This window comes from Pan troglodytes, chromosome 7 (assembly GCF_028858775.2).
Source record: "Pan troglodytes isolate AG18354 chromosome 7, NHGRI_mPanTro3-v2.0_pri, whole genome shotgun sequence".
NCBI lineage: Eukaryota > Metazoa > Chordata > Mammalia > Primates > Hominidae > Pan > Pan troglodytes.
The window spans coordinates 60277571-60293920 of NC_072405.2; the positions used below are offsets into that span (position 1 = coordinate 60277571).

At 40.6% G+C, this 16350-nt stretch overlaps 1 protein-coding gene, 1 long non-coding RNA gene and 1 pseudogene across 5 annotated transcripts in view; all 3 read right to left on the reverse strand.

Moving 5' to 3' along the window:
• Positions 1-16350, reverse strand: part of PXDNL (peroxidasin like) — a 497888-nt gene that overhangs the window by 391089 nt on the left and 90449 nt on the right. The window lies entirely within an intron of this gene.
• Positions 1740-9609, reverse strand: LOC134810864 (uncharacterized). Its single transcript, XR_010159544.1, has 2 exons — positions 8815-9609; positions 1740-8784 (listed from the first exon to the last, which is right to left on the reverse strand). It is a non-coding gene; the product is annotated as an uncharacterized LOC134810864 (long non-coding RNA).
• LOC104007662 (transcription factor BTF3-like) lies at positions 9702-15887 on the reverse strand (annotated as a pseudogene).

The following is a 16350-nucleotide window of genomic DNA, read 5'->3' on the forward strand; positions in this document are numbered from 1 at the left end:
CTTTTATAGCAATTTTCAAATATACAATACAAGGCAACCAACTATAGTCACCATGTTGTACAATAGATCTCCTGAACTTATTTCTCCTAATGAAAACTTTGTATCCTTTGACCAATCTCTTCACATACTCCACCTCCCTTAGGCCTTGGTAGCCGCCATTCTGCTCTCTGGTACTATGAATGAGTCTGACCATTTTAGATCCCCCATAGGAGTGAGCTCATGAAGTATTTGTCTTTCTGTGCCTGGCTTATTTCACTTAGCATAATGTCTTCTAGGTTCATCCACGTTGTCACAAAGGGCAAAAACCATATGGTCATACCGATAGATACAGAAAAAGCATTTGACAAATTTTAGCATCTTTTTATAATAAAAACTCAACAAATTAGATATAGAAGGCATGTACCTCAACACAAAAAAGGCCATGTATGGCAAGCTCACAGCCCTCACACTCCATGGTGAAAAATGAAAAACTTCTCCTCTAACATCAAGAACAAGATAAGAATGCCCACTCTCACCATGTGTATTCAATGTAGAACTGAAAATCCAGAGAAATCAGGTAAGAAAAAGAAATATATAAAAGATATCCAAATCAGAAATGAAGAAGTTAAATTGTCACAGTTTACAGATATCATGGTATTAAATATAGAAAACTAGCAATTATGCCAAAAACTGTTAAAACTTTGAAATTATCTTTTTTATTTTATTTTATTTTATTTTTGAGATAGAGTCTTGCTCTGTCACCCAGGCGGGAGTGCAATGGTGCAATCTTGGCTCACTGCAACCACCTTTCAGATTCAAAGGATTCTCTTGCCTCAACCTCTCAAGTAGCTGGGATTACAGGCACACACCACTATGCCTGGCTAATTTTTGTATTTTTAGTAGAGATAGGGTTTTGCCATGTTGGTCAGGCTGGTCTCAAACTCCTGACCTCAAGTGATCCACCTGCCTTGGCCTCCCAAAGTGTTGGGATTACAGGCATGAGCCACCGGACCCAGCCGAAATTATCTCTTGAACATATCAATGCATTGTGATTGTTTGCTTCAGTTATACATATGGCTTGTCTTCAAATTATAAACATTACAAAGATCTAATACAGTTGACAGTTTGTCATGAAGCTCCAGAATTATGAAAAAGAAATAATACATGATTGGGAACCAGAGAGCTATGAGTTCTAAAAACTACATGTATTTTATTCTCCAATTACTTTTGTCAACTTACTTTTGTTAAGTGACTTTGTTTTGTTAAGGAACTTTGTATTCTACAATTTCCAAATGGAAATGCTGGCCTAGACCACTGTTTCCAAAAGTATATATATATATATATATATAATACAGTTATTTTATAATGTGTCAACAAAAAATACTTGTAGCTATCTAATTTTCATTAGGCATATCTGACTGTCCTTACCTTATTCTCATTTTTCTTTTTATCCAGCATTTATTGTTACTGAAACATCAGGGGTTTGTTCTAGGTCCTGCTGCTTGCAGCACAGAAAGCCAATCACTGAGACAACAAGTATTGCCAAAGAAGAAGGTTTACTCTGGTACTGCAGCCAAGGAGATGGGAATTTAGTCTCAAATCCATCTCCCTGATTGACTAAAACTAGGGGTTTAAATAGCAGGGAAGAAATGCAACAATGTATAAGAAACCAGGAACTAGGAGAGAGGCAAGGAAGCAATTATGAGGAATGAGGCCTCTGGCATGTCATTGTCTGGGTGTGGTAACATGGTAAGTTTCAGTTCTTTGATTTTTTTTTTTTTTTTTTTTTTTTTTTGGAGAGGCCTGAAGGTCATTTCCTGAGGAGGGAACTCAGATAAAACAAATGTAAGTTTCAACCTTTAAGACCAAAAGGGTCCATTTCTGTGTTTATCTAAAAAAAACTACCTATGGTACTACTGGGCTGATTTCAGCTAATTTTCATTAGGCACATCTGACTGGCTTTACTCTATTTTCATTTTTTCTTTTATGTAGAATTCCTTACCATCTGAAATACTATAGCATATGTTTATTTATTGTGTTTCTAATGTATTTTCTTTCTCTCTCTGCTAAAATGTAAGCCCAATGAGGGCAGTAGGTTTTCTCTGTTTAACTCACTCATATGCCAAGCACCTAGAATCATGCCTGGGACATAGTACTAACTTAATAAACATTTGTTGAATAAGTATTTGGACATTGATCACATGTATCAAAGTTAATGTAAACAGACAACCTTAGTTCTTATAGTATGAGAAAAATATAATGACTTTAGCTTCTATAGTATAAGAAAAAAAGTCTACATTCTATCTATGGCACATTTTACAGACAAATCTAGATTAAACACAATGCTCAGGAAACTGTATAATTGGGTTTATTGAATTCCTGGCAACTGTTAAAATATTCCTTTCAAACTTCTGTTTTGAAAATACTTCTAATACCTTATGATTAATGGGTAAGAAAAATATGACTTTTTTCAATTATTCATAATTTTGCAGAGTCTCAGAGCACTCATTGTAAACATTACTTCTCATTATGCAACAATAAACCATAGAAATAAAAAGTCTGGAAGGCTGAGCTGAAAGGATACTCATCACAATTAAATCTGTAATGTGAGCTAATTTTAAGATTATTTTTATCTTTCTCTTAAAAATGTGAGTCAATAAAAATTCTGCTAAACTAGTATTTGGAGTTTAAATATGTCTGGCTATTTCTAAATGACTTAATATGAAAAGCATTAACTTAAAACAAGCATACATTTGAATCTTCAGAAAATCATGTTAGATAAACTTGTACTTTAGGAAGTATTTATAATATCAGCTTGCTGCTATGCAAAGGCATAGCTGCCCAAAGGCTAAACACATAGAAAGTTTCACCTGAAATAGATAGCGCCACAAGGCATTCCTTATCTCAGGTTTGATATGCCTGTCTTTTTTAAATAAAGGAACTTTAAATTCCTAGGCAGTCTTATCATAAGCAGCAGCTGGCTAAATGTAGAATGATTATATAACTTGGCATTCAAACAAGGACACTTGAGAATGAAATGAAATACCTTTAACCATCACCCAGAAACAGAGCCTTCTGTCACCCACCCCAGTTGAATAGGCAAGGCTGGCCAACATTGTCCTCACACCTCGTTGAGCCGGTTTCTGTCAAGTAATCTGAAGATAAAACCACAGGCCCATGTATATTAAGGGCCAATTGTTTCACCACAAAAAATTCATTAAGTGTAAATTAATATGCTAAAAGACTTGGTTAGTCAAAACAAGCTTTATCCTTTTGTAATCAAAGTATAAAAAAAATTCATGAAGAAATAAACTGCTTGCCATTTTTTTGAGGAATTGTTTGTAGTATAAGAAGAGCTGATTAGCAAAATCTGATTTACTGTTGCAGGCCTTTAATCTCAATTAGGGTTGAAATGTATTCCCAACAGATAATAATGTTAGATCCAAGCAAAATAGTCACTTGTTTTATTGTAATAAAAGTGATCTACCAAAAAAACCCACAATCTTACCTTTCCTCCATATCACTTTAATTCCCTACATATTTATGTTTGCAAAATCCATATAAATAAAACCATGAATTGTTTTTTGGAGTTTTCAAATGAAGAAAATTTTACAAAATAACAAGAGCCGGTAATTCTTATCACACTGAAATGCTTTTTAAAGCTCTTCAAAATGGATAGTACATTGAGTTCAACTCCTTTTTAAGATTAGAATATTGTAATAGTAAAATTAAGTCATCCCTAATGATTATAGCATAAATTGGCCACATTATGTAGAATGTTATCCTGTAGGCCTTATATTTTTGACTTAACAAATATGCCCATATTTTGTGCACCCAGATTCTCTCTTTTGCCACATGGAAGGATGACTTATCATTGGCTAGATTGCACTTTAATGAATTCAAGACATCATTTCTCTGATTTAGTAATATTGCTGCGCTATTATCCACCATCTTCATTTCATAGCACTGAGGAATAGCATTCTATTACCACTATACTGTTGGCCATATAAGCACATCTAGAGCAAACAGACACTTCAGTCATTCTGGGAGGCTCTCTGTGCTTTTAATTTATTTTCTTTTTTTAATGGCTCAATGGGAAAAAAAAGATTTTGGGGTTATAATATTGTGGAAAATGCTTAAGTTTAAATATTGAGATTGTTAAATATTGATCTCCCATTACCTGTTGCTATTCTGAAAGCATTTGAAAATCAAGAAGGTATAACATTTTCACACAGAGAACAGTTCAGAGGAGAGGATAACAGTCCAAAGGAAAAATAAATGACAAGAGGGGAAGGAAAATGGTAACATAGGTATTTGTTCCATTGCACCATTTTGTAAAGTAAAACAAATCTCCTGAATGGACAAATGAAATACCTTTCCATTCAGACACCTTTTTGCTTTGGTATTATCCTCTGTTTTCCTACTCAACTTACAAATTCAAAAGCTGCAATTGTCTTTTTTCAAGGAAACAGAGAAAACATTACTGAGTTGTTAATATTCTTCCTTCTACCAAAGAATAAATTGTAAGTGCCATAAAGAGAGCATGTCCAACTTCTCCAGTTGCCAAATGAAAACCCTTCATGAGTTTCCACTATGGGGAATATCATGAGCGCAGCATTAGTTGCCAATATTTTTTGCCATTTTCCTCAGCTCTTTAAAAGGCCTCTGTTGCTCCTTAAAAGATAAATATTAAATGTAGTATATATCTGATAAGGGATTAATATCAAAGTATTTTTTAAAACTCTGACAACTCAACAACAAAAGACAAACAACCCAATTCAAAAATAAGTGAAGGACTTGAATAGACATTTCACCAAAGAAGACATACATAGGGCCAAGAAGAATATGAAAAGACGCTCAACATCACTGATCATCAGGGAAATGCAAATCAAAACCACGATAAGATACACCTGATTTTGAATGGCAAAAACAGAGAGGGTGAGAGATTGAGTTAGTTGCAGAAAGACATGGCTAGTCATCAGCGAAGCAGGGACTTGAACTCCAACTGACTCCACCACACACGATTTTAATCACTACACTAAGCAGTAGAGAAGAATGAAAAAAATGTCTTTTGAGTCAGACACATTAGGTTTGAACATCAATTGTGCCATTTACTAGCTAAGTGATTGAGGTAAGTGTTGACTTCTCTGATTCTTAGCTTCTCCAACTCCATAAACAGGCACCTCACTGACCTGCGGCAGAACGTAACAAAAGAGCAACACGTAGCAAAGCACCTGCCATATGAGGAGGTCTGCAAATGCTACAATAGAAATAATTTATTCACCTTCCAAAGATCCTTATGAATACAGGGCGGGGTTTCTTGTCAAGCTAATGGTGCGGAGGTACCAGGTGTCAGCTGACTCAGGAGGTACAGTAACCTAAGGCAGGGGTAACTTCATTGCTTTGGATATTGGTTCTTCTGATCAGCAACCCAGTGTTTTATCTGTGCTGCCTGTATTTCTCATCAGGCACAGTAAATGACGTTACCTGAAAGTTCAACAGAAGTTTAAAAAAAAAAATGCTATTCAGTCCACTTGGAAGAATCTTACAATATGCAAATTTAAATTCAAAAGTTTGCCTCTACCCTTTTGATTTATAGATACGGATGCTGTACTATGATTGCTCAACCATAGACTGGCTTGACACCTACAGATCTCTGTATCATGAAAAGTTACAGTCACGCCCTCAGCTAACATTCACTGACACCCCATAACAAAACTCCATGGAGAGATTCAGTCATTCGTCAATGTCAGAAACAAAATTCCATGTGGGTGCCTGCTTTCAAAACACTGAATTCCCATCTGGCAAGATCCTAATGAACAAAGGAAAGATCTATGTTTAATGAAGCAATACCCTTTCGGAAGATATTTCTTGACAGCTGTACCTTGGGGCCATTGCATTTCTGGCAGCCTTGCTACACCTTCAAAAAGACAAAAATCCTAAAACAATCATGTATTCAAATGCTGAAGTGCACAACACATAAATTCCCCTTTCCCTCTTGCTGATTCCATGGAATGAGACTAACTTTCAGTCGAGCTAGTTGAAGTGAGGTGCAGTTAACTAATTCACTTCATGCTATGTGTTTTTGTAAACTACTGCACTCTTGCTGTGAAACAAGGCTGAATCAATGAAAGCCAAATGTACCTTTAGTGAGGAAAAGGCCCTGTGAGCAATAAAAGACATTTTAGAATCCATAAGGATAATAGTGTAAGAGCTCCAAACGTGTGCCATGATTTTCTCCATATTACTTTTTGTGTATCTAACTCATATTTCAGAAAGTAAATAATAATATGGAAAAGTAAAAGAAGAAGAAGAAAACATTGGCAGCACTGGACCTACACCAGGCATCCCCAAAGGCAGGTGGAAAACGACTGCACCCCTAGCTCCTGTAATTGTCAGGAAGAGCAGAGAAGGCTCCCTCGGGCCCTTCATAGCAAGCAAGGGGAAGAGATGCAAGATTTTTCAAAAGGCAAGATTCTAATCACTACCCTAAGATTTGTAAATCCAAGAACTCTTTTTTTGTTGTTGTTTTCTACTCTATCAGTTAGGAATGATTTGGGCTGCAAATAACAGAAAATCCTAATCAGACCCAAACAGATGAACTATTTGCACCATACAAGACCAGAGGAGGTTGTCTAGGTGGCTGTAGTTGCTCAGCATTGTCAACAGGGACAACGTTTGTGCTTTATTATCCTTAGTATGTGGCCTTCACACTCATCATGACAAAATGACTTTTGTCTTTACCAGTGGGAATGAGAAAGAAGGGGCTTACCAATTTTATCTGTCTCTCCCTTTTAAAAAGATGCCCTGGATTCCTGCTCTTGCAGACATCTTATAATACTATAGTTTCCCAGAAAACAGAGCTTGAGATAAAGACGTAGCTGCAGGGAGTTTACATAGGAATGTGATCTCAGGGAGCAGGTGTGAGGAATGAAGAAAGCTGGAAAGGGGGAAAAACCATTCTAAGGACACATTATCCAGTTGGCCAGCACCATAGATGTCTTGCAAAAGAACTGCAGAGTCTTCCAAATGCTTCTCAGAACTTAGACCTGGCAGATAAAAGGGGACACATCTGTCTGTTGCTGCCATCCCATCAGTCACAGGTGCTCCACGAATGCTAACATCCCACATCTCTAGTGTGGGCTTCCCATGTTGCAGGATCTGAGAAGCCCCATAGCAGAAAATGAAAGCCATGACCTGGGCTGGAAGCACAAGCTACAAGGTTGTCCCTGCATAATCAGTGCTTGTGTGTGACCAGAGACCACAGGGCAGCTGGAATCAGAGGAGGGGCTCAGGGAAAAGGAAATAGTGCCCATGAGTGGGGCCAGGATAGGCCTCATTGGCCCAACCTTTCTGGCCTCTGCAGCAGCAGGAGAGGGAGAGAAGATGAGTATTTGTGGTCAGGCAGCGTCACCCTGCAGGATTCTGTTGGCAAAAGGGAACGAGAATGGATGCTGGGCAAGCCACCACCAGAGTCAGCTGCCACTCCCTGGCTAATTATAAGGGGGGTTTCCAAAAACTTATTGTCACCTAAAAGCAAAGTGAGAGTCATGCTGAATATGTTTTCTTTTAAACTGTTGTCCTTTGAGCAAATGAGCTAGATTTTTTTTTAATTACTACAACTTTTGCTAAATTCTTCTCTAATCAAGAGAAAGCAGAGAGCAGTCACCACTTGTCTTAAATGTCTTGCTTTTGACACAGCTGCCTGAGGAGGCAGGCCTGGTTGGAAGGAATAGGAGCATGGGCAAGTACACAGGAAGGAAAGCAAGGCCTGGGATTGATTGTCCCAAGCAGACCCCAACACCACAGCCACAGGCAGCCTCAGGGGTCTGGAAGGAGGGAGACCACCTTCCATGTGGGGGGCCAGGGACTGAGGGGGAGGAGCTGGGAGATTGTGAGGGAATTCCATCTTTAGCCCTGGACCCAGCAGGGAAGCTCTCCACCCTTTAGTGAGTGACAAGGAATGGGGAGCGCCAATGTCTTTGGCTGTACTGGAGGTTAGGTGAAAAAAGGTAGACGTTATCTGTAATTCAATCATGCATACACTTTCCAGCATTCATCTTTTTGGTTTTCTTCTCAAAACAGATAGCAGCCTTCCAAAGTGAACCAAGAAATACCAACCGTGGCTCGAACTTCATAGTTTGCCTCTAACTGCATTTTCATACATTGCCCTAAAGGGGCACACTTCTCATTGCTTACTAGTCACATTTGCTTCAGTTATAGTTTTCATAGAATTCTTTTGAAAAGTATGCTGTGACATCTCATTCCCTGTGCTATAAAACTCAAAGATGGACACATCTGCTTGAAGTATCTTGTTTCACAGTCTCCACTGTGACAGCTCATATGCCCCCTGAGGACTGCCTCTTGGCCCCTCTGTGGTATCATCACTCATGCTGATCATCTGCATGAGCTCCTCCACTGATTTTACACTTTAAAAGGTGGGTATTTTCAATTCACCAGGATCCTGAACTAGTCATTTGTGTTAAAAATCAGACTTCCTCCCCTGCCCGGCCAGCCGCCCCGTCTGGGAGGTGGGGGGCGCCTCTGCCCGGCCGCCCCTTCTGGGAAGTGAGGAGCTCCTCTGCCCAGCCGCCACCCCATCTGGGAGGTGTACCCAACAGCTCATTGAGAATGGGCCATGATGACGATGGCGGTTTTGTCAAATAGAAAAGGGGGAAATGTGGGGAAAAGATAGAGAAATCAGATTGTTGTTGTGTCTGTGTAGAAAGAAGTAGACATAGGAGACTCCATTTTGTTCTGTACTAAGAAAAATTCTTCTGCCTTGGGATGCTGTTGATCTATGACCTTACCCCCAACCCGGTGCTGATCTATGACCTTACCCCCAACCCGGTGCTCTCTGAAACATGTGCTGTGTCCACTCAGGGTTAAATGGATTAAGGGCGGTGCAAGATGTGCTTTGTTAAACAGATGCTTGAAGGCAGCATACTCGTTAAGAGTCATCCCCACTCCCTAATCTCAAGTACACAGGGACACAAACACTGCGGGAGGCCGCAGGGTCCTCTGCCTAGGAAAACCAGAGACCTTTGTTCACTTGTTTATCTGCTGACTTTCCCTCCACTGTTGTCCTATGACCCTGCCAAATCCCCCTCTGCGAGAAACACCCAAGAATGATCAATTAAATAATAAAAAAAAAACTATTTCTACCTTCTAATGAGAATTTTAAAAACTATAAACATGATTTTTTTAAAAAAATATTGAGTTTCCAAAAAGAAAGGAACGAGGATTAATCCAGAAACTCCACATCTTCCTGGATTGGAGGGTACCCTATCATTCAAAAATTCTTCCAGAGTATCATATGTTTCAGACGGATTCAAGCAGAATATTTTTTCAAAGATCAGTAAGCGGTGCGCTTAGAAGAGAAACAGCCTCTCTGCATCTAAGACTGTGAGTATTAAAAGCCACATGTAGAAAGCACCTGCCTAACATAGAGCCAAACCAAATACAAGCAGAGCCAAAGGAACTGAGTCATGATGTGATCATTTGAACTTCTGGATTCAGCTAGGCCTGAAGCAGGGCCGGGACTAGGGTGAAGTAAGTGAGGCATTAATTTGATGGGCAAATTTTAAAGGGATGCAAAGAAACCTCAGTAATAAAAGAAAATACAGTATTTTCTTTTTTATAATAAAAATATTTTAATTCTTTATTTCAATAAAATATATTATTCCCTCCTAAAAAAAAAAAAATCAGACTTCCTAAGTTTGGGGGAAGTTTTATACAGAAGCAAATTGTTCTTAAAAAACAACTTATGTGACATATTATCCTTTATGTCTGAACTGTTTTTTTAAAGCTATGTTTAATACTCAGTAATTTTTTATTACACTTTGAAAATGTTTTTGGAAGGGTTTTCATTCATGTTTATTTTCCCAACTTCCTACTTTACTGTCAGCTGTTATTTGTAAATAGATACTATTTATAAATCAGACTTATTGGCATAATTGTGGTGTTATTTATATGAATCACATGTGAATAAGTATGTTCTTTTTTGAGAATTTATACATAGTATTTTTATTAACCAAAATTTTAAAAAGAAATGTGCTATCCTGATATTCTGTAAATATTTTGGGTATTTTCTGAGCAGCATATAGATGAAGTCTCACTTGAATAATCCCTAAATTCAAGTTTATCAGATTAATTTAATAAACTCTTGAAAATTAGATATATTTCTCACTTCCTAGCTGGATATTTTGGTGAAGCATCTAGGACACCAACACCATCACCTTTACAGCTGAATAAAGAGCATATTCACACAGTCGGCTAGTGGTCACGGCGCTTTTCCCTCTTGCTGCCAGCTCCCCACTGGCCCTGTGCAGGCTCCTGCCTAGGCCGGTGAAGGCAAGATAAGAGCAAGTGTTCAGTACTTCCAGGCACAACAGAGGGAACTCCACAGGCTGACACAGACGCTCGATCGCATGCAAGGAAAATCTCATTTTCCTCCCAAAGCTGTCCCACCACGGCCCCAGAATATCCGTGGCTCTTCCAGATAGTGACAGGGAGGGAGCTGAAGCACTGTCTCAGAGGCTGCAGAGCCCGTGAACAAGTCTCAGAGCCTCCTGGCTGAACCCCAAGACTCAGAGCTTTGGCTCCAGGTTGAGCTTCAACCTGCAGACAACCTTCAAAGGGCACACCAGCACTCCAGAATCAAGCATGGATGAAAGTGAGGCTGGCACTGAAAACGAGCAGAGACCACGAAAACTAAAACACTCTTCACACTCAAGAACTCACTTCTTTTTTTTTTAATTAGGCAAAGAACTCTATTCATCTTTGTTTCAAACTTTATTCCCAGGTTTTTTCAGCTTAATTAGCTGCAAAGAATGAATTGTGTATAAGCAAAAACTAAAAACAGCTGCAGTATCCAAGGGACTTGGGCTTAAAAATATTATAGATTTAGATATTATGAGATCCATAAACAATTTTGAAAAGCAGTCATAATATAAAATAGCAGCTCCCAGTGACTTCTTCAACTTCTACTTTCTTTAGAAGTTGACTCAATTCTATACCTAATGATAAATGATGAGTTAATGGGTGCAGCACACCAACATGGCACATGTATACATATGTAACAAACCTGCACGTTGTGCACATGTACCCTAAAACTTAAAGTATAATAATAATAAAATTAAAAAAAAAAAGAAGTTGACTCAATTCACTTTGCCTCATTCTTGGAAGCCTCATCAAAATTCTCCACAGGATCGGGAACTTCATTATCATCATCATCATCCTCTCCAGCAGCAAGTGCTGCTTTTCCATCTGCAGATAGTTTGGTGGAGCTCCAGCCAGTCCCCTTAAACTAGTCAGTCTGCACCAAGCTGGTATACAATGGTAAACCAGCTGGTAGCATTTCTTTCAGCAGCTTTGTCCCAGCATGGCCTGTCATGGTGAAAGTGTTCCCAGAGATACCTGACCTTTAGGGTTGCTAAAGTGGATTGCTGTTCATTGGTTTGTAAACATATTCACCTCTTCAGTACCAGAGATAGTGTTTACCCCTAACTTCTTTAAGGAGAGCTGAAGTTTTTTCTAATCTGCTGCAGCTGTTCTATGGACCACCTTCTTCCTTCCGCAAGCAGTTGCTTTCTCACCAATGCACACTGGTGCCTGCAGTCGGCTGAGCTTTCCCTGGTTCATGATTGTTGCTTTCAAATTGTTGGAGAGGAAAAGGGGCAGCAAGAGGCACTAGTGAAATGGGAGAGCTCCCTGATCCACCTTGCAGGACATGCGACAGGGATGTGGCTCATCTATTTGGCCACATGCGCACTCCAACCCCTATGGGAGGGGGAGCACACAGACGAGCAGGTGCAGGAGCCAGGGCCAGAGCCCCTGGGCTCTGACCCCACAGTGGCATCCAGGGGTGGTAGCCTGAGACTCCTGAAGCCCAAGTGGGCACATGTCACAGTGCACTCTTCTAGCTTTGCAGTTCGCAGTTGGCTTACATGTTAACCAACTCAGTGCCCTCTTGGTACCTGGGTCCTTTTTCAGCATCCAGGAAGAATCAGGTAACACACAGACTCAGGGATGAATGTAGGGTTTTTATTGAGTGGTGAGGTGGCTCTCAGTGGGATGGATAGGGAGCTGGAAAGGGGATGGAGTGGGAAGACGATCTTCCCCTGGGGTGTGGCTGCCCAGTGGCCAATCTTGTCTCCAACTGTCCCCAGCCAAACTCCTCTAAGCATTCAGACACTCCTTCTCTTCTTTATGTTGCACTATTCTGCCGTTCTTCTGCTCTTCTGTTTGTCCCCTCATGGAGCCTGGGGTTTGGGGTTTATATGAGTACAGGATGGGGACATGGCAGGCCAAAAGGCAACATTTTTTTTTTCTATTTTAGGGAGCAAAAATAGGAGTGCCTGTTCTCATTTAGGGTTTCCAAGCTTGGAGGTGGGGCCTTTGCCAGGGAACTTCTTTTTTCTATCCAGTATGTCCCTGTCTCCAGTCTGTATCACTAGGGTTGGCACTCAAGGGGTCTCAGATAGAACAGCTGAGATTAGGTGCTCTATGTGGAGATGCAAAATGGCCTCAAGAATTCATTTCTATAGCATATACCTGCCCCACACACAATACAAAAAGAAAAGAAAAGAAAAAGACACAAGATAGAGCTCTATTAGCCAAAGTCTACAAGCAGAACATCTGGGGGAAAAATCTATAAAGGACAATTAGTCTCCCTTCTGGATAGTATTCAGAAAAAAAAATCTTTACTTTTCTAATTAGTGTGAAGTTAACTTAGAGAAAACAGGAATGTGGTAAAGGAAACATAAATTGAGAGTCAAATGGACCTGGATTCAAATCCAGACTCGAATTTACTATTCCTAATTCATCTATGCCTTGCAGCTACAGTTGAGAAAAGGAAAAATCAAAACTGAAACCAGACTCAGATGCTGGCTTCCCAGAACTCGTGCCCTATCAGGTAAAAGAGACACTAGACAGGCAGTCCTGCACGGGCGATATCAGCCTCAAGCAAGCTCTGAGCCAACCCAACTACCCTAGTCCAGAATGTTAGGAAAGGCTCTGCTGTGGCCCAAATGGAGAGAAGTTCATCAAGGAGAGAAACACATTGTGTGCATTTCCTCAGTCACAGAGACCTGGGAGGGCTCCACTCTGACAGCAGTTCAGGGTCCCTATGTGGTGGGAGCAATTCAGCAGTGAGCCACTTGCCGAAGGTGGGCCATGGGCTGCGGGAGCACCAGCAGGTCGACAAAGTTCCTCTGAGCGAGGTGGGGCTGTTTCCTAAGGGCAGTCGGCAGCCACTGAAAACATTAGGCAGGGAGGGGGTGCGGTCAGGCTTGCCTTTATAGAAAGTTTACTTTTGTTGACAATGAGAGGACTGCATTGCGGACAGTAAAACTGGTAGCAGGGAGTCTGGTGGGAGCCACTTGGAATAATCCAGGAGAGAGATGATCTGCACCTGAACAAGACGACTGTAAGGCAGGGGTGGAGAAGAGGAAATAAGATGGAGGAGTTTGAGGGTTGAATTGAATAGGAGTGGAGGGTGCAGAAAAGGAAAGAGGGAGGCACCGAGCGGAACAGGCCTCTCTTGGCTATCGCCGGACCAGGGGTGGGGGTGGGGTGCTACTCACAGAGCAGTGACCCATCTAAGACAGGAACAGGTTGGGAGGACGGGTGGAGACTGTTGGCCAGAGCTCAGGAGAGAGTTTGGGGCTACAATGGCTATTTAGGGAATCTCTGCAAGGTTGTTAATTGATGGCATCCAAGTAGAAGAGGCCACAAAGGGAGCGTATGTAGAGAAAGGATCCTAGAGGACAGGCCCATAAGGAACAGCTGCTTTTAAGAGCAGGCAGAGTAAGAGATGTCATCAGAGGAGATTGGGAAGCACACCTGGGGGCTGCTGGAGAACAGAGACCCCATCTGTTTGGTTCTCCATTGCAGTCTCAGGTCTCCAAACAAGGCCTGAGACAACAGACATATCTGTTATGTAAATTAGCTGCTGATGACCACATGACATCGCAGGAAAAAAAAGGAAAAATCAGATCTCAGGAAGAAGAGCATTCTCATGAGAACCTGAACTTGTGTTTACCTGTGGAGGGTGTTTCTGCCCTTCGAGAGTAGGCCACTGTGAGCCACCATAAATAGTTCTCCTTAGTCCATAAAATGCCATGGACACTACTAGCAAAGTCTACCATAGGCAGAGGTGAGTAACAGGCTTTGTGTGGGTCGCCCCAGCCCTGTAGAAGCCATCTTAGCCCATATGAGACCTGAAATAGTCTGAAAGCTCTCAGCTCCCTGTCCATTCTTTTTACCGTCTAAGGATCCCCTGCCCTGTGTCCTTGTGAGTGCCATGAACTCTATTGCCTTTCTCAGCAATCACTAAAATTCATGTGTGTTTCAGTTCACCCCAGCCCAGCTCTTCCTCCAGGAACTACCCCCTAATTGTTCCCCTCATCCAGGAGCCAGACTCCTCTAACTCACAGACTCCACCTATTGTCCTTGGACACTTAATTTTTTTTTCTTTTCTTTTTCTTTTTTGGAGATGGGGTCTCACTCTGTCACCCAGGCTGGAGTGCAGTGGCACCATTATGGCTCTCTGCAGGTTCGAACTCCGGGTGTTTATTACTAATTTCTGGGTATTTGCTGTCTTTTCTATTCAACCATGTAATAAGGTGCTGAGAACAAGATCATTTTATGGGTTTTCTGCACCCACAATGTCTAGAAAGTATCAGATCTTCCATAAATATTTGTTGACAATCAATAGCCCCATCTTCATTCCCATGGCACCATGTCCGTCGATCACAGAAATAATACGACAGTTGCCACAGTGGGTGGGCATGTCGGTGTTTTTGTCTTTCCCATTGGCAAGAAATAAGAGCATTAGAAATAAAAGATGTGTTTTTATTAGTAGTACTTGAAGAAATCTGAGTAAACTGATTGAAAATTCTATTTATTTTTGTAAACGTGTTTCTAACACCACTTATTTTATTTTATTTGATCATTTTAGCTACAAAATAAAAGTAGCACTTCCAGAATAGAAGGCTTCTATAATAAGAACACATTCAGGGTCAGAGTGTTCTCTTTCCTTCCCGGGAGCGTTGTCCTGGACTCCATCATGGAAGGAGAAGAACATCTCCCACCTCAGGCCCTTGAAGCTCCTCGTTGCATTAGCTGCCTGGTTGTGAAATCTGTGTTACCAAGCACTCCCAGGCATGAATTATAAGTCCTGGGACAGTGGGAACAACTAAAGAACATTTTGATTGGGGATAGAACCCAGTTCTCTTTAGTAAGACACCTTAAGGTGTTTTGCGTTCTGCAAGGACAGATAGTAAATGGTCAACAGGCAAGTATTCACACACAGGTAAGACACAGGTCATCTTACATGTGTAAGCTGATTTTATGGGCCCTAATTTTTCAAAAACTTTGCTTCATTAGGCTTAAGTGTGACCACTGACCATTTCAACAACATTGGCCTCTATGTTTTGGTTCAGTCATTAATTATGATGTAGCCTTGATAAAATCACTTCAGTCTCTTAACTTCAGCTTTAACTGTAAAATAAAAAGGATTTGTCCAATGTCATCTTGAATCTCTTGAAATTCTATCCTTGATTCTGAGACTTAAACATTACAGAAAGAAATGCAGCGTTTTTTGATGCCCTGTGTGTATATCTCTACTGCAGCTCTAACTGCAATCTATTCAAATCAGTTCTTGAATAGTTCATTTCTCCCACTAAAACGAGCTCCATGGGAGCAGGAATGAGTCCCATTACCTCTGGCGCCCCAGATAGAGCGAAGAGCTCTCAGCACCCATGGGCCCAAAGTCCCTTACCTAGTGGATGAACACGCCGGCTCTATGCCAGCTCTCATACTTCTGGATCCTCTAGCCTGCTTACATCCCACTTCACCTTTGGCTTGGTGAACCCAAGAGAAATGGAATTCATTGAAAGGCCCATGATGGCTGCCCTTACCTCCCTGTCTTACGTCTCTTTGTGCCCACAGAAACCACCTGGGACCAGAAAAACGTAGACATGACTATGCAAACACATAGAAGATGAGGAAGACAGGTCTTCATACTTGCCTATAAGGCCTTTTTATTCATCACTATTCTTTGCCGTTCACCTGAACTATTCTTTAACTCACATTCTAGGTTAGAAGATAGCAGATTCCTAGAATGTTCAACGTTACATGATACTTAAAGCAGCACAAGGCTTCACCTAAAATAAATCTTGCAGTGACTTACAAAGCTAATGAATCTGGTGTGACTCCTTTCAATATTTTCATTACATTGAGCCACTAAAAGCTCATTTAAAAAAATCTAGGATTTGAAAAAAATAACCTACTATACTAAAAAGTTTAATTTCATTTATCACCATTTTGGAATAATCTGCCTGAATAAAGTTTCAAAGTACTACTAGA